This window comes from Schistocerca gregaria, chromosome 10 (assembly GCF_023897955.1).
Source record: "Schistocerca gregaria isolate iqSchGreg1 chromosome 10, iqSchGreg1.2, whole genome shotgun sequence".
Classification (NCBI taxonomy): domain Eukaryota; kingdom Metazoa; phylum Arthropoda; class Insecta; order Orthoptera; family Acrididae; genus Schistocerca; species Schistocerca gregaria.
Window position 1 is genome coordinate 202527453 of NC_064929.1, and position 22057 is coordinate 202549509.

Below are 22057 nucleotides of genomic sequence, written 5' to 3' on the forward strand. Positions count from 1 at the left end.
GGAAATTATCCATTTATCATTTCTCCTGCGGCACCAGTATATTCTTTCACATAATCGAAAACAGTCTGAAAATATTCAGCAGATTCCTCATTAAACTGCTGTAGAAACATATTGGTTGTGAGACGGGAAAATCCCCATCGCAACCCCCTCGGATTTAGTTTTAAGATGGCCTAGTGGGTAGCCTGCCAAAAACTGAACGCAGATCAAGCATGAAACCGTGCAACATCGAGTAAAGTGGCAGAGCTACAGTGTCGTAATTCAATGGTCATGATGTCGGAATGCAAAGCGTACGACTCTGGTTCAAAACTCCCACGTGCCATTTATTGTTATGTCATAACATTATGAGCTGTCCATCCTGTCACTGAAATGTTTGTTCCGTTTTGTAGTCTTGGCAGTTGTCATACTACACATTGACTATAAAATACAAGTCATGTAAGAATGCATTACCATCGCAAGTAAATATGATGAATAGTGTGAGCAGGCTAGATACCACATAGACGTCTCAGAAATGAAAAACAACACCTCAATTAGGCAATGAGCCGTATCTCATCCACTCATCAAACGTAAAAATTAGGTGCATCGATAAGAGATTCCTGTCATATGACCCACGTACTGTCAATGCCGAGTATGACTCACCAGAGGTGTTTTCCGGTAGAGGATTCGGTTGACTTGTCGCCTTGTAATCAAAGGTTTGCTGTCCCCATTCAAAAGCCATGTCTTTTCTGCTGACAACAGAGTAGTTGTCCAGAATCAACTTTCAATATAGGTCCCTTCCTTCCTTGCACCTCGCTGTTGCAAACGGATATTACACAACGGCACAGACACGAATTTTAATATCGGTGTCATCAAACCAAGTTTGAGATGCATTGTCGCACCGAAAGAAATTTTCTTGACATTTGGGGGCACAAGACCAAAAGAACAAGTGCTGATAGAAGCTTCCCATACAAGCTCCTGTATAGTCTTGTTTGTGACATCGACAGAGTGCATTCTAATGTAGTAGCAACACTTCATGCAGTTTTGTCGGTTGTTTTTCTTACGTGACCGAAAGCTCTCTCATTGTTGGCAACTAGCATTAGCTGCAAACGACACACCCCTGGGGAGGAGTTCTTCTTGAGCCACCAGATGAAAAACATTGTGCTGACACTGCCCTTTGCTCGAGTATGTGTCTGTTGTTACGTCTCAGCTGATGATTTCTTCTTAGGAGTTAACATAACCACATCATAACTCACCATCAGTAACAATACTGTATAGGAATGCTCAACAAACGAAGTAACGACGTTCAAGAAAATTTTTCGGTAATACTCTCAAGTTTTGTTTTTGTTACTTTGAACTAGAGCATGCAGTATTCTTAAAACTGACTTCTTCCTACTGGATGCAAATAATATATTGTCTGTCACAGCTTGGGTGCGAAATGGTTCGAGTCTTACCTATCTGACAGGGAACAAAGGGTGTCGTTGCGAGATACCAGTGCAGCAAGCTTTCAGTCTTCATCTGCTTCCTCATGCTATGACGAACTGATCGGCTGTCAGACCCCCTCCGTGTAATGGGTGCTGTTCATGCACGGCTGTTTACATCTTGGGCAGGTTTAGTGACATCTCTGGACAGTCACAGGCACTGTCTGTGATACATCATCCTCAGTCAACGTCTATATTCAGGAGTTCCCGAAACTGTGTGTAGGAAAATGATAGTGGCTACTCACCTCATAGAGAGATGGTGCGTCGCAGACAGGCTCAACAAAAAGACTGTTGGAGAGTGAGCTTTAGGTCAACAGGGCCTTTGTCAAAAACGCACGCGCACGCACGCACGCACGCAAGGGTGCGCGCACAAACACAGCTCACGCGCGAGACGACAGTCTCTGGCAGTTGAAGACAGACTGCGAGGCCGCAGTGCATGATGGGAGAGGCAACCGGGGTGAGGAGGCTGTGGTGGGGAGGAAGGGGGATGGCTGGGTAAAGGAGGTGGACGTAAGCTGCTGCTAATGAGAGCATGCCAGGACAAGGTAAAGAAAGGGTAGGGCAGCGAGGTGCATTTGGGAGGTTAGACGGAGGGCAGGAAAGGGAGTAGCATAAAATGAGAGAAGTATGAAGACTGGGTGCATTGGTGGAATAGAGAGCTTTGTAGTGTTGGAATGGGAACAGGGAAAGGCCTAGATGGGTAAGGACAATGACTAACCAAGACTGACGCCAGGAGGGTTACAAAAATGTAGGATACAGAACAGGGAGAGTTCCTGCCTCAACGGTTGTTGGTGTTGTGAAGCAGTCATCGAAATGAAGAACGTCGTGTTTGGTGACATGCTCAGAAACAGGGTGGTCCAGTTGTTTCTTGGCCATTGTTTGTTGGTCATTCATGAAGACCAACAGCCATGTAGAATGCAGCACAGTGGTTGCAAATTAGCTTGTAGATCATATGACTGATTTAACATGTAGCCAGGGATAAATGATGTATGTGATCAGACTGGAGTAGGTGGTGGTGGTGGTGGTGGTGGTGGTGGTGGTGGTGGTGGTGGTGGGAGGATGTATGGGACAGGTCTTGCATCTAGCTCTATTTCAGGGATATGAGCCATGAGGCAAGGGGATGGGAGCAGAGATTGTGCAGGAATGGAGGAGAATATTGTGTAGGTTAGTGGGCAGTGGAATATCACTGTGGGAGGTGTAGGAAGGATAGTGGGTAAGCCGTGAGAAATGTCACAAATATTAAACTTTTTCCACTTGCAGCTCTATTTTACAACACTTATACAATGTTCATAAGTTTCAAGCAAGTAAAATCCAATATGTAACTGCAAGGTAATACTATAACTTCAAACAGAAAACAAGAGCAGATTGTAAATACACTCCTAGTCACAGCCATCTGGTCAGATGGCACTTGATGCAATGTGACGTCTAGCCGCGTGGGTTTAAGAAACTCGAGTGTATACCGTTTTGGTCTCGACAAAGCTGCGAGCTAATTTGTGAGATTGTTTCAGGAAGGTTTGGCTATTACTGGTGGGTTAGAAAGTGGAGCAAATTATCCGAGTTTCCATCAGATCGATAACTTTAGCAGATGGCTGAAATGTGGCTGGGTGGGAGAGGGGGAATAAATTGGAGTGTGTTAACTCAAACTCGCAAACTTGTGTCCATATTTTGCGACGCTTACTACTAGATCACAAGCCCATACATCATTGTACCAGCCTGAGAAGGGGACATCACTTCCTCCAGATACTTCTACATTCTGCAATGTTGCCAAATTGTGCATATGATCCAGCTTGGAATCTGAGGGATGGCCGATTTTATTAATTGCCTTAATTGAGTGATTCAGACTTGGCCGGGTTTTAGGTCAAGACTGTACATCAATTAATGGACTGCCCCACACTTGGGTATTAACAAGCAGTAACTACTTTCAACTTTTGAAGCTCCACAGTTAAGTTCCTCTTTCATGCTTACACCTCAGTCTTAGAGTGAACCTGAACCTGCATTTGCCAAAACAATGAACCACTTTCCAGTGCAGAACCGATCAATTGTTGTTTTTAGTTGGCACCCAAACAAAACTGATGACAGAATGTGCACAGAGTTTGAACATTTACAGTTAACAAATATTTAGAAATTCTCTCAATGCTGTAGTTTGCTACATGTTCTTGTTTACATATCAGCATTGTTTTAAGCACTAGTTGCTGTTTAGGGAATATTGGCTTATTTCCAATAGCAGTTCTGCGACATCAAACCCATGCAAATATGTGACTTCCGTGCAAAACTACCATTTCCAATGTGTTATATCTTGTGCATTTTAAATAGTAGAAAATGCTCTGTCATTTCCTACAGACAGATGGTTTATTAATGCACAGTGAAAAATCAAAGTTTTGAGCTTACATACTTCTCTAATTATATTTAGGAAGCAGGGTATTTCTTTGCTGTGAGGTTCAAAGTGAGCTGAATTTTCCATGATGTATTTAATAGCATTGGCTGACAATCATTTTTATTTGGGCCTATAAAATTACATTTTGTACAAAGATTGTACAATAATATAGAACAAGCCAATGAATAAAAAATAGAGAAACAAACAATACTGTAAACAATATAAATACAAGATATGTCATTAATTTCAAGGTTTAAGAAACAAAAAAAAGCAGTACTGCAGGCAATATCCATAAAAGATCTACAATATAGCATACAGATTACATAATTTATGATATAACACCCCTTATACAAATCTTATAACTCTAATTCATTTATATTATATACAGTATGGTTTATGCAGAACTGTTTCAGTATTCTCTTTAATACAGTAAGGTTGTCAATGACCTTTCTGCATTCAGCATATAAGCTCCCGTCTCCTTTGAGATTATATGGGTCAAATAATGGTTATGTTACAATCCTCTTGTTGTAGAGGACCGTGTATATCAAGACTTGTTCATTGTTAAATGCAATGGTGTGGTACTAACTGATGGAGACGCATTAAGAACTTGTGAAATTAAATTTATTGCCTTTATCACACTGCATAAACATAAACACACTATTACTCAAACTATGTGCCACTACTATTAAACAGAGATAAATACTTCGCTATGCAACTGCCTTTGGCTCACACAGCCTACACTAATCCACAGCTGCTGCTGCTTGCAACTCTGTGCCACTGGGTATTGTTTCCTCCAAAGAACAACCACTTACAGATACTACACACCACTACCCTCACAAGTAGTTGCTCATTGTGAATTCTTATCCCAGCCAGGTTCATTCCTTCTTGTACTATATTGAGACTGGCGGAGTCTTTGTGATGGCTTTTCTGCTACCATGTTATTGTGAATATATAACATGAGTTTTGTTGAATCCAAATATCACAAAGGAGTAGATATACAGAATTGCAAGTGTCAGTATCAAAGTGTCTTGAATAGCTGCCCACAGGATGTCCAATTTGAAACATCACAGATCAGTCTCACAGTTCGTTCTTTTATTTTGAAAACTCTTCCCACACCTGCAGTGTTTCCCCGGAATACTATACCATACGAGACCAGAGAGTGGAAATATGTGGGAGCTGTTTCTTGAGCAGATAATTAATATGTTCATTCCATCTTAATTTATAATCTATGTATTCCTAGAGATCTCTTTTGCAAAGTTTTGTTTATTTTCTGATCAAAGGCTTGAAGCTTGCTATTTGCTGTCTGAAAGTGCATTAAATTTCTTTTTGAGAGGTTTAATGATATGCAGTTTGCTATTTGCTTCAAACACACAGTCCTTGAACAACTACATCAGACATTCAAAGTCACAGGACATATACATCAGTATGGTCTGCATTTCAGTTACCTCAGTTCAGAATGTGTTGTATTGCCTAGCAGGCACAGGGCTCACCATGGGCCCCAATAACTTTTTCCATGCATGATGGCATCAATGTGTGTAAGGAGTGAATGGAATCAGGTGAATTCAGCATAGATGGCTTTATCACAGGACACCAATGTTCATCTGTGGTGCCCATTGTTTCATCACATCCCACATATTTTCGATTGGTGACAAGTCTTTTAATCTCGTGGACCAGGACAAAAGTCTGATGGCCTGTAACACCAAGAAGGCACATGTTTGTGCAGCAACATGTGGTCACGCATTGTCTTGCTGAAAAACTGGGTCTGGGGTGTTGTGCAGGAGGGTTATGGCTGCTGGTATCAGGTCGTCATTCACATAGGTCACACTGGTCACAGTCCCCAGGACATGCACCAACTGTGGTTCGTGATTGGAGCCAACGGCACTCCACGTCATAAGGCGTGGATTTAGCACTGTATGCCTCATGCAGATACAGTCACTGTGATGCCACTCCCACAGCCTGCAGTGAACCAAAATGCAGCCATCATTTTCAAACAAACAGAACCTGAATTCGTCCAAATACACTATCTGATGCCATTCCTCTCCCCATTTATTATGTTTATTACACTATTGCTGTCTAGCATGTGTCTGCACATGCTTCAAAGGCAGGAAGAGAAGTGGACGACGTGCACGTAACCCACGCAGTAATAAACGGTGACGGACTGTCACCCTTGACAGTGCACGATTTGTTACACTGTTGCACAAGAGTTGAGGGGGACAGATCTGTCCTGCAATGCCATTCAGATGAAGAATCAATCTTCTTGGGGAAGGGGGGGGGGTATCTGAGTGGTGTGACCTGACCCAGCTCATTGTGTTTTACAGACTTTCACCAACCATTTTGCACACACCCACTACACTGCTGAAAACTTCATCCCACACGAGCAGCAATTTCCTAGATGGTTACATCACATTCTTTTGTGCCAGTAATGCTCCCCCCTCTCCAACTAACCGATTTGACAGTACGGTTCATGCATAAATCTGCGAGGCATCTTTCACATCTGCTCAAGTCACACTAATCCATCAATACCTTCAGTTTATAGCAACAAGAGCTGCAGACACATTTTACCAGAAGGTGGTGGTCTGCCACAATATCGATGCTGATCTTTAACCACAGGCCGAAGTGGTTCAAACACTAATCATTTCTGCAGAACTTACTAAGGTACATGTTCTGTGAATATTAACGTCTTATCTCTAGTTTTTTAAGGTGGTCTGATTTTTCTGAACGTGAGTATTTGTATTATTGTTGTGTTATTGTTTCACTTTTACTCTCCAGAGAGGATTTCATGTCCTTGATCAGTGCTCAGAAAACTCTGTTCAGATGCCATTTACTTTATTTGTGCAATGTGTATGCTTGGTAGCAGAGACTGTGGCCAGTACTTATTTCGGAACTACAAGTAACTGTATACAAGATCTGAAGTACCTCTGATATCTACTAGTGCCACATTACTTTGTGACTGAAAATGTTGAGGATACACCCCAAACTGTGAAATTCAAAATGAAATGTCTAAGAAAACAGTCTTAATGTAACCAGCACAAATTCAGAAAAATATTGTTCTTGTGTAACGTAACTGGCTCTTCACTTGTAAGATTTCCAGAAGGCTTTTGACACCACTTCTCTGGAGTGGTTTCTAGTCAAATTGTAGGTTTATGGAGGATAGATAGAACCTCATTTGCCTTTTCCATGCATTTGGCTTCAACAGTGTGTTCAGTATTTAAAATACTATACTTACACAAACACAATTGCAAGTGCAGGAGATGTAGATATATATATTGCAAAATAATAGTGATAATACAATAATCATACATACAACAGTACTATACAGTGTTATTATTATTATTATTATTATTATTATTATTATTATTATTATTATTATCACAATCACATATACAATGCATAATTATTTTTTGATTTGAGTGTCATGAAGAAAATATAAATGCTTATACATTACCGTCACACACATACATAGGCATACTTCTTAATGAAGGCATTAACTGCTTATTGCCTATCTCACATGGCCTATCTCACATGTGTCACAGTTTAGAAACTCATCAATTGAGTAGTATGGCATACATTTGAATCACACTTTTATGATAGGCTTAAAACTAGTCCTTGGTAGATCGCTCACTGTCTTTAGGAGTTTGTTACAGAATTTCAGACATAGGTACTTATGGCTCTTGTGTGTTAAAGACAGTCTTGAGCATGGAAAATGTTGGTTACTATCATTTTAAATATTATGGAAATAAAATTGGGATCAAGTTAAAATTTCTTATGTTTTCTTTAGTATATATTAAACAGATTTAGGTATACATACTAGGCAGTGTTTTAGGTTCTTTAACAAGATTTTTTTTCAGCTTTGTCTTGCTACTCAACCTAATGCACAACTAATTGCTTTCTTCTGCCACTTTAAGATGGCACTTGAATCTCATGAGTTACCCCAAAGCAGTACTTCATACTGCAGCTGTGACTGTAAAAAGCTAAGTATGACGAAATTAATTTAATACTTTTTTAATTAATAATGTGTCTCAGCTTTTGCCGTGGGAAGAGAGTATGAGTAAATTTGCTGCATAGATAATTTGTATGCCTATCTCGTGTAAGTTTTTGATCTAAATGCAATCCCAGCAAATTGACATTCATTGTTTTTTGCTTGAATGTCTAGGGTGGAGTAAATTTCCTCAATTTTTATTTTATTTGCAGATAAAAGCTTGGCCCTGTACCAGTCACTGCTCCACTTTGTTGTATTCTAAGAAATCTTGCAGATTCTCTCACCTGTAATTTGTGTCACGTCATGGGCATATAGTACACCATCACAAGGCACGTAATTTGAGTACTCATTGATGTACACAATGAACAATAAGGGTCCAAATACAGAGCCTTGTGGGATTTCTTCATTTTCATCAGTGTTCACACCTGACTGTTTGCATTTAGTAATTGTATCCTGTTGCTTAAATGTGACTTTAACAGTTTTAATGGCTTATCTATGACACCATAATGTTCTAGCTTTTTAATCATTATGTTATGTGTGACAGGATCAAAGGCTTGGTTTCCATCTGATGGTGATGCACACGTGAATTTCTTGTTCTCGGATCCTTCACATATGTTATTGAAGAGACACTACTGTTTTTCTTGTTGATAGCAAAGACAAAGCCAAAGTGTGTACTACACAGTAATTTGTTACTTTCAAAATAATTGTAAATTTGCACACATGTGTACTCTTTTCTATGACTTTTGAGATAATGGGAACTATTTATATGGGTCCATAATTGTTTGGCTTTTCTTTCACCTTTCTTATAAAATGGGAATGTAATCACCTCGGAGGGTCTAAACTGCACAATAGGATTCACAATTTCCTCTCAGTAAGACCACATTGCATATTATCTCACGAAGTCATTGATTAAAACAGAAGTGATATTTGGCATCCTCAAGTAAGTGTTCTAGGCCTTCTGCTTTTCTTAATCTATATAAATGATTTAGGAGACAACCTGACAAGCAGCCTCAGATTTTTTGCACACGAATGTGTCGTTTAGCACCTATTAAATTCATCAGAATATGAAAACTAATGAAAATGAAGTGATACTGTTTTGTTTTATGGAGCAAAACAACTAGGATAATATGCGCCCATGTCATAACTGTAGAACACATGAATCTCAATCTATGGAAATGAAGGCACCTAAAAACTGATTTGGAGAAAGATCTACAAAACACCATAGAGAAACTGAGGCCCTGAACTAAAAATTGAACGTCCTTCACCATACTGTTTGAACGTCCTTCACCATACTGCTATGACAGATAAAAAGTAAAATAGTCGACAGCCCATTCGTCATTTGCTAAAATGGCCAATAACTCAAATGGCAAACACAAATGAGAACATAAGTGGTTAATAGGGCATTCAGCCAGGAAATGGCGGAAGTCAAAGGCTAAGTGCAATGAGCACAAAGAGGTGGGAGAGCCCCACTTAACAAATGGTAATCGTTAAAAATAATGTGCCCGATATGCAACCTAACTAATAATTATCTCACTGTGAGAGGGTTGAGAGATCACTGTCCAAGCCACTGGGAGAGCCTGCTGAGGTACGAGGACTGAAGCTTACATAGCATTGTCAGCAGCCTTATTTCCTGTCAGATCCATGTGACCAGGAACCCACATAAACATCACAGTGGCTTCATCTGAAGTAAGCAAGCGGCAGCTTTCCTGTATGTGTTGCACTAAGGGATGGATTGGGGACCAGAGGCTTTGAAGGGAACTGAGAGAGGTGGATCAGATGACAATTGAAAAGCCCATGTCGCCAGATGTACTGCGTGGCCTGATACAGGGCAAAGAGCTCTGCTGTAAATACTGTGCAGTGTTCCAGAAACCAATACAAAAATTGTCAGAGGCAACGATAAAGGCACACTCGACACTGTAAAGTTAAGCTGCTGGAGCAAGAGTCGAAAGCAAACTCCAGGAGATAACAGAAGAGGGATTCACCCCTTACTGGTGATCAAAGGAGTCATCGAAGGAGATGGCCACGCATGGCAGACAATGGCACACACATCTGCTGAGGAGAAAGTCACGGCAGTAGGACAGTGGTAGTTCAGCAGCTTCTGCATACAGATTCAACAGACGTGCAGATGCATGAATGAAACAGTCTAGTTTTGAGCAGACAAGGGACTGATACAAACAAAGGAGCGTGGCTCAATCTGCTCCCCAGGAGCTACCACTGAGAACACACAGAACACTCAGGGACCGCATATAACAGGCTCCAAGGTAAGACATGTGAGAGGACCAAGATAGTTCCCTGTGGTATATGAGCCCCAAGAATTTTGTAGTTACAATGAACAGAAAAGTAACAGGCCCAACATGTCAAGGCAGTGGAAGAAACCAATTGCACCATCAGAAATGAATACAAATGGTTTCATCTGCAGAAAAACTAAAGCCATTGTTGATGCTCCATGAGTAAAGACGACTGAGATACCACTAAAGATGCTGCTCAATGAGACAAGTCTGTGGAGAACAGCAATAGATGGCAAAATTGTCAATGAAAAGGGAGCTGAGGATGCCTGGGGGGAGACAGGGTTAATGGCAACAGCAAAGAGGACGACGCTCAGGACGGAATCCTGAGGCACACAGTTTTCCTGGATAAAGGTGTCCAACAAGGAAGAACCCACATTTACCTTGAAAATTAAGCCTTATAAAAATTCCTGAAGGAAGGGGGCATGCAGCCACGAAACCGCAAGTTGTACAGCGTATGGAGAATACCGATCCTCTCCCGCAGGTATTTTGTGATTGTTCTTTCAAGAAATATGAGTACACAGCATACAAACCGCCAGCGACTGACACTTCTTCCTCTTGTCATCCATACTTTCTAACATATAAACTACTTTTGAAGTGCCAAATGTACAAAAACAAATAAAATTTATATAAAACACCACACTGTACAACGTACTTGTGCTGAGACAGTCACAATTCCTGAAATCCGTTGCCCAAGTCCTCTCGCCCGCTGAGGAGCACTGGAGTCCTGTGTCCATGGATAAACCACAAAAATCTGCTGCATTACACCTGTGGGCAGATCGGTGAGACTAGATTTGATGGGCTGAGCCTGCATGTTAGTGGGAACCGACAGGCCCAATTCATTACACATAACCGCAGAAATGACCTGCAGTTTTGGCCCGCTGCGGAAATCCACTCGTGTGGACAGCTATTCATGAGCATCAGATATCATTTTGATGAAATGAGACCACAGTGATCAATCCATGCAATAGGTAACATGTTCAAATGCTCTGAGAATCAATAATAATGAGGATAGGTAGCAACTCACTGTAAAGATCACTGTGAATCTGCAGACAGGCCTGTAGGAAAGACAATCACACTCTCAATAAAATTTGCAACTCTTGCACACATGACTGCCATCTCTGGCCACTGCATCTATAGTCTGAGAATCAGATCCAAACAAACCACTCCTCATGGCTACGTGCCTCTTGTCGGCAGCTGCTAGGCATTCGGCAAGGAGTGGTGGCAGACTAATCTGAGGGGAATGGCAAGAAGGAGAGAAGCAGCAGTAATGAGGCAGTACTCAGCTGCAACCAGCCAGTGACGATGCATGACACCTCAGTAAACAAACCATTTCATCTAATGAGCCAAAAACGAGATTTTTCCAGTTTTCTTTCTATTTTTCCTCAAATTTCCCTGGTGTGTGAAATTCCCCGATTTCCAGAATCTGTGGCAACTCTGTTTTTAACTCACTCTGTAAGAAGTCTAAATTCCTGACTAGTTGTGACTCTGCCACATGAAAGCAGGATAAAGAACCATCAAAACCTGGCTGCCTTGTGCAGGTCTTCCTATCTGATGCCATTTTGACAACTTGGGCATTGATGAAAATGAGACAAAATGATTAAGACAACACAAACACACAATCCTCCAGCGAACAAAATCTCCAAACTGGCTAGGAACTGAACCTGGATCAATGTAATTGTGAGGCAGAAACACTCATCACTAGACCGTGAGCTGCAGACATCAAAACCATGAAATGCATAATGATTTAGACAAAGCGTGTAGTGCAAAAAGTGGCAATTGACTCTAGATAAAAATCTGAGGTCATCCATATGAGTACTAAAGGGAATCCATTAAATTTCCATCATACAGATGTAAAGGCAGTCATTTCAATTAAAAACCTACGGACTTCAATTAAAAACAACTTTATTGTTGGAATACATAAGATACAACCAAAGTGGTCATCTTCATTACATGTGTCTGTCATCTTCTGGAGTACGATTGTACTGGATCCTTACCAGATAGGGTTGGTGGAGGACAGGGGAAAAGAGGAAAAGTTCATAGAAGGGCAGCTCACCTTAGAGAGAGAGAGAGAGAGAGAGAGAGAGAGAGAGAGAGAGAGAGAGAGAGAGAGAGAGAGAGAGAGAGACATGTTAACCAAGTTGAGCTGCTAATGATCATCACAAAGGAGTTTTTCATTGAAGCAAGAATCTTTCCCCCAAATTTTAATTGCCAACTTTCTTCTCTGAGAACCAAAGTATTTCGACAAAGCCCACCTCCATAAGGAGAAATGAAAGGCCAGGTGTGAGTACAACACACTGTGGGTTCTGTACAAACTTAATTATTTATACGGGCAGTTAATCCATACTGGGAACTGAGGATCTCTGATCTTTGCCTGTTATCAATACTGATACTGAAAAGATATCAGTCCCAGAGACAGATTTTCAAGTCTGAAGTCTGCTAAATTACAGAAGAAATAGTTTTTTCATGTGGTAAAACCAAAAATTAACAATTTGGTATTTTCCCTTTACTTGTACTGTGAAACCTTTCTTCTTGCCATATTTCTTGAATGTAGACCGATGGAAAGTACTCTGTATGTTTTGATGAGTGAGTTTGTAAGTATAAGTATATGTGACAAAGGGCAATATCTTTCGATTGCACTGACTTCGAAGCTTGAATTTTTTACATTGCCAAGAGATCATATACATTAATATGTGACAAATTTCAACTTTATACATCTACCTCTTTTTCAGAAAAAGTTTCGAACAGTCAGATATATTTATTCGAGACGTTCAGTTTTTACTCACTGTGGTAATGCACCCTAAAAAGAAGCCTCCACAGAAATATTTAGCTGTTTATTGTTCACAGACTATTCAACAGCAATTGCCTAAGAAATAGAGTCGTTCTACGAACCCTCTGCCAGACACATGAATTTCAGAGTAGTCCTGTAGATGTAGAAGAATGCTGTCTATCAGCTGATTCAATGTGAAGATATGGAGATGACAGCCTGATAGGTAAAAATCAAAACCAAGGAACACTGTATTGAAGAAAGACAATCACCTTTCTGCTGGTAAAGGAGTTTCAGAGAAAACTGAGGCTTTCATTTCAGGAGACAGAATCAGCCAAAACAAAACATGTAATTGGGATGTCACATATGCTAATGTCTGTCGCTGAAAACGAACAGTGTTGCAAGTTATACTGGCGAGCACATCTGGTATCACAGTTGCCAAGTGTTCACCTACCACACTGGAAACCTTGCCCACATCATACTTGCCTCGCAATCACTGCACACAGTAGCTTCATAGGTACATTTATTGAAGTTGTCTGTTTTTGTTGTTGTGTTCAGCCCTGAGACTGGTTTGCTGCAGCTCTCCATGCTACTCTGTCCTGTGCAAGCTCCATCTCCCAGTACCTACTGCAACCTAGATCCTTCTGAATCTGCTTAGTGTATTCATCTCTTTGTCTCCCTCTACGATTTTTACCCTCCACTCTGCCCTCCAGTATTAAATTTGTGATCCCTTGATGCCTCATAAGTTGTTAATGCACCAATATTAATAATTAAACTGATTGTTACTTGTTAATCTAGTATGTTTAAACAACATTTTTAGATGAAAAATGAAGAAATGGGGCAAACCTTTCTCCTTTTCCTATTGCAGCAAAATTAATCATAACTGTTTTGTGAAATAGAACCAACCTAAGGGTTGATAGTATTTGCATTAACAATCGCTGTCGCATAATATTTAGTCTGAATATCTTAAGTGCAAGCAAATTTTCTTGAACACATTCTCAGTAGGAAATTTTCACAACATGCATATCTCATTCTTCATTTGAGAGTACACAGTTAGAAAGACAAACTGTTGCCTTCACACAGTAAAGGTAGTTTAGCAATGCTTAAAATTATTACTCTATCAGCACCCAATACCAGCACGACGCCCACATGACGCCCACATTACATACCCACACAGCCAGAAGTGGCCAAGTAAATTAACAACTCACAAGAAGGAATCAGCGCTGTGCGCACAGTAACATTGACTAATGATGAGTGTCTCTCAGCACGTACACATACTAAGCACACTGTCTTATGGAAACATTGTGTCTGCCTTGCCAAATTTTGTATTGCACATGACAATTAAAAATAAATTAGCAGTTACCAGCAGCTATGACTATTTAATGCATACACACAGATAAAGATTACACAGAATAAGAAAATAAAAAATTCTGATCGAAACCTAAGTGTAATGAATCCGAAGCCAGCTTCTGCACATTGGTGCAAAAGTGAAAACTTCTAAGTCTTTAAGTGAAACGGCAGTCTCCACATCATAATTTAACAACTGTCACCATATTACAGAGAAGAGCTCATCAGTGATACAGTCTAGCACATTTAGGTACAGAGGTTAGCACAGTTCTAAATTAACATCTTCCAGAGGGTTTTATCAGTCGTACTGGTCAGAATGCTCTGTGTTCAATTCTTTGCTGCCTAGCTCTTTGGATTTGCCACCAGTGGATTTATTTTTATGGGTTTATGGGAAAGAACTCTTATGTGCCTCCTTTGAGCAAAACAATTCCACAACTCAAGGTGTGTAATTCTAATGCACTGATGTTGGTGACCCAACATATGCTTCAGAATATTCAACAGCACTTAAATTATTACATAGATGTTCATGTGACTAAGCTCACTCATACAGAACACCTACAAATTGTGTAAAAAAAATTTCTCATATTTCCTTTTACAGTCTTTGTATTTCATATCAGTATACTTCTGTGCATTAAATAGTCACAGGAGTTTGAAATATACAGAGCAATTGAAAATGAATACAGCAATTACAAACTTGTGACACAGAAGTGTTAACATTACTTGTTTGGCTCGCTACCAAGACCTCATCAGGTAAGTTTAGAAACAAAGAAAATTATTGATAGTAAAACCGTAGGAAAATAAATTACAAATCAATCTGTAATACTTTCACGTAGTTGAATGACCAAGTGCAAGTCTTTCAATCAGACTCCTCTTCGGTGACGACATGATGATGTAGGAGGATTGGTTTGTGGTGCACTCAGCAGCGCAGCCATCAGCACCCATTTGAAGTCCCAATTTCTTTCACACTCCAATTTTTTTATGCATTCTAGCCACTATCACGAATGATTTGATGATGAAATCATGAGGACAACACAAACACACAGTCCTCGGGCAGAGCCAATCCCCAACCTGGCCAGGAATCTAACCTGGGACCAAGTGATCCAGGGGCAGCAACGCTAGCCAATAAACCACAAGCTCCGGACTCGGCGACTTGTGTGTCCCAGTAATCCAATGGGAGTAAACAGAAGCGACAGCTTGATGTGGAATCCCACCCATTTGTCACTCCTAGTGACCCTACAATCAGTGAGAGGTGAAGGCCAGAGGAATGGCAGGTTCAAGATTTTCATTCTGGCCAGGATTCGACCACATGACCTCCCTCTTTCTGGACACATACCTTGCCACTAGACCACTGACCAAATCAACGTAACTTATACAACCAAACACACTAAAGTAGAAGCTGGAATACAAATAGTGTTATCAAATGAATAGATTGCTTATCACCGTGTAGAGGTGGTGTTGAGTCAAAAAAATATTAAACATTTTAGCTACCAGCCAGAATGCCTTCTTTGAAAATAGAAAATACACACACAGCCTTTTGACTTACAAGTGTAGTAATCATAACTAAATTGATATATTAATTTTACACGTATAAATCTAACGATTTACATAAATTTAAATTTTATAATTAATAGTTTAACATTTTTAAAAATAAAAAAATAAAAAATGATAGCACCAGAAATCGAACTCGAGCTGGCAAATTTCAAGTCACTGTACCTGACCACTTACTTGGCTGTGCCACCATTACATCAACTGCTCCTCAAAAATCTCACATACTGTTCTCTTTTATAGTTAGACACGGGTCTGTGAGCAAAACAGCATGCAAAGTGCTGGATGGCATCAACATCACAGCAGGCACAGACAAAAACGGACAGCTGTGTCCTTTCTCCAAGTTGACTGGCTGACCATTTCAGCACTACATTGGTTTTTAGTTATCACACAGGAATCATTACAAAACACATTTTTGTTCATTTTATTTCAAACTGGCATGCATTCAAAAAGAAAATGCATAATTTTAATGCTATTCCCAGCTCACATTTCAAGAGAAATTGTATAATTTTAATCAATCCCAGCTTTTATTCGAAAAGAAATGGCATAATTTTCCATGAAATATTCAAATTTGCTGTAGCACACGAGAATATGTTAACCAGATGCCACTGGTTTGTGAGCCTTTTGCTCGAAGCTTAAATTGTTGAGTACTATTTTCATTGTGCCTATCTGCGACTTGATGCATCCTCTATGTGATCAGTAGTTATCTAATCATTTCATAATACTGTTTATATACAAAACCATTAACACTTCAAGACAGAGGATACCTCCTTTATTGTCTCAAAATGTGTCATATCAACTAATCCCTTCTTTTGGTCAAGTTGTGTCAAAATGTCTTGTCACCCCAGTTTTATTCAATACCTCCTCATTAGTTATGTGATCTACTCATTTAATCTTCAGCATTCTTCTGTAGCATTACGCTTCAAAAGCTTCTATTCTCTTCTTGTCTAACCTGTTTATCGTCCACATTTCACTTCTGTACGTGGCTACACTCCACACAAATATCTTCTGAAAATATTACCAAACATTCAAACCTGTATTAGATGTTAACAATTTTCTCTTCTTCAGGATGATTTTTCTTCCCACTGCCAGTCTACATTTTATACCCCATCTACTTCAGTTGTCATTAGTTATTTTGCTGCTCAAATAGCAAAATTGATTTACTACTTTAAATGTCTTATTTCCTAATCTAATTCCCCAGCATCACCTGATTTGATTTATCTACATTCCATTATCCTTGTCTTTCTTTTGTTAATGTTCATCTTATATCCTCCTTTCAAGAGACTGCCCATTCTCCTTTGGTTTCCTTCACTGTTTGCTCTATGTACAAATTGAGCAACATTGGGGATTGGCTACAATCCCTGTCTCACTCCTCAACCACTGCTTCTCTTTCAGGCCCATCAACTCCTAACTCCGGTCTGGTTACTGTACGAGTTGTGAATAGCCTTTTGCTCCCTGTATTTTACTTCTACTGGCTGAAGTATGAAGTAACACATGGTAGATAGTAGACCACAGGTGAGCAAACAGGTGCCTGGTCTGGGCCTGGCACTCAGTTTCAATTTGGCCCACATAAGAAATTTGTGGTGGTGGAGGCACTTTAACTGTATCTTTATTTACCAAAACAAAACATGACCACACGATCAGTCATCGTAAGTGTCTTGACAAATACTTAAAAATGCTTGCTAATATTGTTTGTGAATTAACATACTAAATTTCAGACACAGAAATGAGCTGTCTGTAGCCAAAAAGTGTGTAGTTATTTGATTGCTTGTCAACTGGAACTGTCTGTATCTTCGACGTAATTCACTTTTCTATCTTTCTTACATTAACATCAACAAATAATTCTTATTCACTGTGGAAACATTAGAAAAATTCATTTCTTGAAACGGAAGATAATTTGTAATGAATTAGCTGCAACCAAGTGCTTTTATGGGTTGCTTCTACCACGATATTTCAAGATGCCTGGCATCCTACCTTCAGATGGTTACATTTGTGTGTCATGAACATTGTTTCTTTACTAATAGTTTTGCAGAACTGTAAAGCATAGCAAGTAAAGAAACAGTGTTCATGACTTCCAAATAAATCACAATGTTTGAAGATAGGGTGGATATGAGCTACATGTACTCTCCAAAAAATAGTTTTGAGGCATAATTCAGTTATGACCAGCTCTTGTATCTACTGATTTTTAAAAAATTTCTTTCTGAAAAATACATTTGCAAATTTATACACAGTGTCCAAAAAACGAAACTGTAACACATCATGGCACCTGTATTTCATATGGTTGCTGCATAAAATGTGTGCAGTATGCAACATAAAACATGAATTTACAAAAAGAATTAATCTATACAGTATCACCACAAGATGACTATATTCACATACATTTCATATTAATTAAAAAAGGGCAGTTTTACATTTGTGACTTACAAACAATTAAATCTCTTCCAATCACTGTCTGCAACAACAGTTCACAATTACTTTGCACAGGAACCACAACACACAAAAATCCACCAGAGAACACTGCAGAATGTGTAGAAACTGCAACATATACTCTGTCTTATAATCCTAAATAATAATTATACAAGAAGAAAAACAATGTCATAAATCTCTTAACTTTACAAAAGAATGCCACAATAGGTGGATTTCACTTAACAGCAAAAGACAGAAAGAAGTGCCAGTTGAAAGTGTTCAGTTCACACTGTGCTAGTCATTTCACATTCCTGTGAAAATACTCCTCTATTTAAATGTATCTCTCTATTCCAATACATTATAGCTGTGAGCACAACAACAAACTACAATCCTTCATTCCTGAAACTGGAATGATTTTGTCTACAGTTCACAGATAAAAATATTAAAAAATCCTTAGTGTGTTGTGACCAGAACTCTAGTTCCAAAAACTCAAGTGAACTGTCGTTACTTTACCATTTCACTGGCTCAGTCTTCGTTGCGGTAGTGGAGAGCAGGAACACTTCTGTCTTATTTGTACATTTTCTTGCGATGTATGTATAAAAATGTATGCTGGCGTGCACATTAGTTCTTTTAAAAGCGGATCACTGTAGCGAATTTTATGCAATACTGTTACAGTTTTCTGAATAAAAATGAATTATGTTAGTTGCAATAACATTTACAGTTAACTTGGGGACTCAGATGCATCTTCAGTATCTGGAAAGAAATAAAACAATTTTTCAAGGATTTCAAAAGTCGAACAATTGCAGTTGATTTAAACTTTGAATCTGGTTTGAAAGTTGTTAACAAGCACAAACAGTCCTTCAGTTCTTATAAACCCAATGTATATTGTTAAATTTATGCTTTGGCAACATATGTTTTCTTTTGTCGGAGTAACCAGTATCGCCACCTTTTTTGCATCCACAATTCCCTTTATGCAGCACCTGATTTCTCCTTTTTAAGCAGAAATATTAAATCTATGAGTAACAATGACAAACAATACTATGACAGTCTTAAGATAGCCTTATTTCACAACACTCAAAACAACAATGGGCTCTCTCCAATTTGTTAAATGCAGAGGACTTCTTTAAACTGACTATTAAATGTTTTAGGTTATTCTACCAATGAACACATGACAGAAGTTTTCATGCACATATCTTGCAGCCACCACACACTTTTTTTTTTTTTTTTTTTTTTTTTTTACACACACACACACACACACACTGAATTCCATTTCTTAGACTTACAAAATAAATTGTACCAATTGTGAGCCATTTTTAAGATAAATTCTTCAACATTCAGTAGAAACATACAGTATGCACTCTGGCCAGACAAGAGCAAAGCTATAAAAGAGGTGACTGGTATCCACGAAAAGCAAACTCCCATGTGGATATAATTTTAAACACACACCCAAACACACACACACCCACACAAACACACACACACACACAAACACACACACACACACACACACAAACACACACACACACACACACACACACACAAACACACACACACACACACACAAACACACACACACACACACACACACAAACACACACACACACACACACACACAAACACACAAACACACACACACACAAACACACCCACACACACCCACACAAACACACCCACACAAACACACCCACACAAACACACCCACACAAACACACCCACACAAACACACCCACACAAACACACCCACACAAACACACACACACACAAAAGAACAGTTTTGCAGACACATTAGTACCAAACTGATATGTTTGGAATTTTTATGGGCAAACGTTGGCAACTGCAATGCAATATTTTTGAGCTCATATTCATAAAGGATAGTTCAGATGTGCATGAAATGAAGAGTCACTTTCTTCCAACTACTGATTCACTAGACCCCATTCTAAAAATTGTTGCAAATATTGGGCAACAAGAATATCAGCAGGCTACTACATCCATTCTCCAAACAAACCTAGGATTTCACTCGCAGTGTAACAAACATGTTACCACAGTGAAAACATTTTCACTGTACACTATGCCATTTCTTCCCAATACCCTTTCTTCCAGGAGTGTTACTACAGCAACATTCTGAGAAAAGCTTTTCTGAAGTAAGGAGAGGGGTCCTGGAATAATAATAATAATAATAATAATAATAATAATAATAATAATAATAATAAGTAGTAGTGAAGTTATGAGAGCAGTAAACCTGAGGCCTGTTTTAAGGCCCCTTGAAGTTCCTGTAATAATTGTGTGTGTTACATATTAATGATGAAGCCAAAATCTGAACTATACTATTTGCCTATTCTGCTGCTAGACACTTTTGCTGTGAAATACACATTACCTCAATAGGTACACATATATATTTACAACTGCAGTTACAGTTTTAGTATGATGGTCCGGGTTGGATACAATAAATTGAGATATACAACATCCTAGTATCCCAACTGATGCTTTGCATACTTTTGAAACACGGACCACACTACTGGTATTTTGAACTAGGTTGTGCAGTATGAAATCATCATCATATGTAAAACACAGTAGCATATTTAGTGGGGTATAGTCCAGATTGAAAATTATCTTGTAAACAAACACATTTGTAATTACATGACATTGTCAGAAGGACAGCAGTCTCTATACCAGTACAGAAAAGCTTCAAAAATAGAAGTTTTATTGCCCAGATGGCAGTTGATGCATATCCTGATTACTAGTTTCAACAAAGTTCTATTATCTTCAGATCAAATACATGAATTATACAGCCCCTATGTGTGGCATATTGTCATCTGGCCATTGAAAACATGGAGGTAAACTCACAGAAAAGACACTCCCATGCAACACTGAGAACACTTATAAAAACCATTGACTGTATCGGCTGGTTCTTTAATATTTTCTACTTCTGTTTGAAGATGCTTGTACAGTTTGATTCCCATACATGCAATAGTGTTAAATGTATAGAAATCAAACTGTACAATCATCTTCCAAGTTAAGTAAAAAATATTAAAAATCTGCAAAATTCAAAAGAACTTTCAGATAACTCCTAATGAAGCATTGCTTCTACAGCATACAAGGCTGTCTTGAATTGATCTACCATAAATTATATTATATATTTTATTACCTCTCAGAACTAAACCGTTTTATTAGAAATAACCTATTGTCCATTAATGACCTCCTGCTGTTCAAGTATGACCAGCACTATTATTCGGTCTCACATTATTATGAACACATACATAATGTATCTTCAATATGATGTACATTATGAGAAACAATGTTGTGTTTATACATGTTCTCCGACTTCTCCAATGTCATGTTGTACACTTCTGTACACTGAATGATAGAGTGGATCAAAGCAAGGCACAAAGGGGTCAAATACATCAGACACAGCACATCCCCTGCTGTCAGATGTGCATATGTTGATAACCACCTCTGGTGCCGGCTATCAACATACACATGTCTAGAACTGGTTATCAATATAAACACATTTGACAGTAGTGGTTGTGCTCTGTGTGATGTAATCGATACCTTTGTGCCTTGCTGATACTGTTACAGCTTTTATTTTAGTGTACTTAGTGTTGTGTGGGAGTGTTTTCAGTGAGTTAACCTCCACACTTGCAGTGGACAGATGGCAGTGTGCCACACACAAGGGCTTTGTAATTCATGTATCCAATGATCTGAAGATGACAATATAAATTTGATGGAATTAGTAATCATGATACATATGAACTGCGATCTGGGCAGTAAAAGAAGTATTTTGGAATCTTTTTACCTACATTAGTGGTTTTGTTTATTTCATATTGTGCTACAAAGAAACAAAATGAACTACACAGTTTATTTACACTCTAGAGCAGCAAATTTTATAAAGCTTAGTAATAA

The 22057-nt window shown here is 38.9% G+C and overlaps 1 protein-coding gene across 3 annotated transcripts in view; it reads right to left on the reverse strand.

Moving 5' to 3' along the window:
• Positions 1-17901: 17901 nt before the first annotated feature.
• LOC126293642 (uncharacterized) overlaps positions 17902-22057 on the reverse strand; it is a 70509-nt gene continuing 66353 nt past the window's right edge. For all 3 annotated transcript variants that reach the window (XM_049986917.1, XM_049986919.1, XM_049986918.1), the window contains exon 10: positions 17902-18910. The gene's annotated coding sequence lies outside the window, so the exon portion shown is untranslated. The remainder of the gene's footprint in view (positions 18911-22057) is intronic.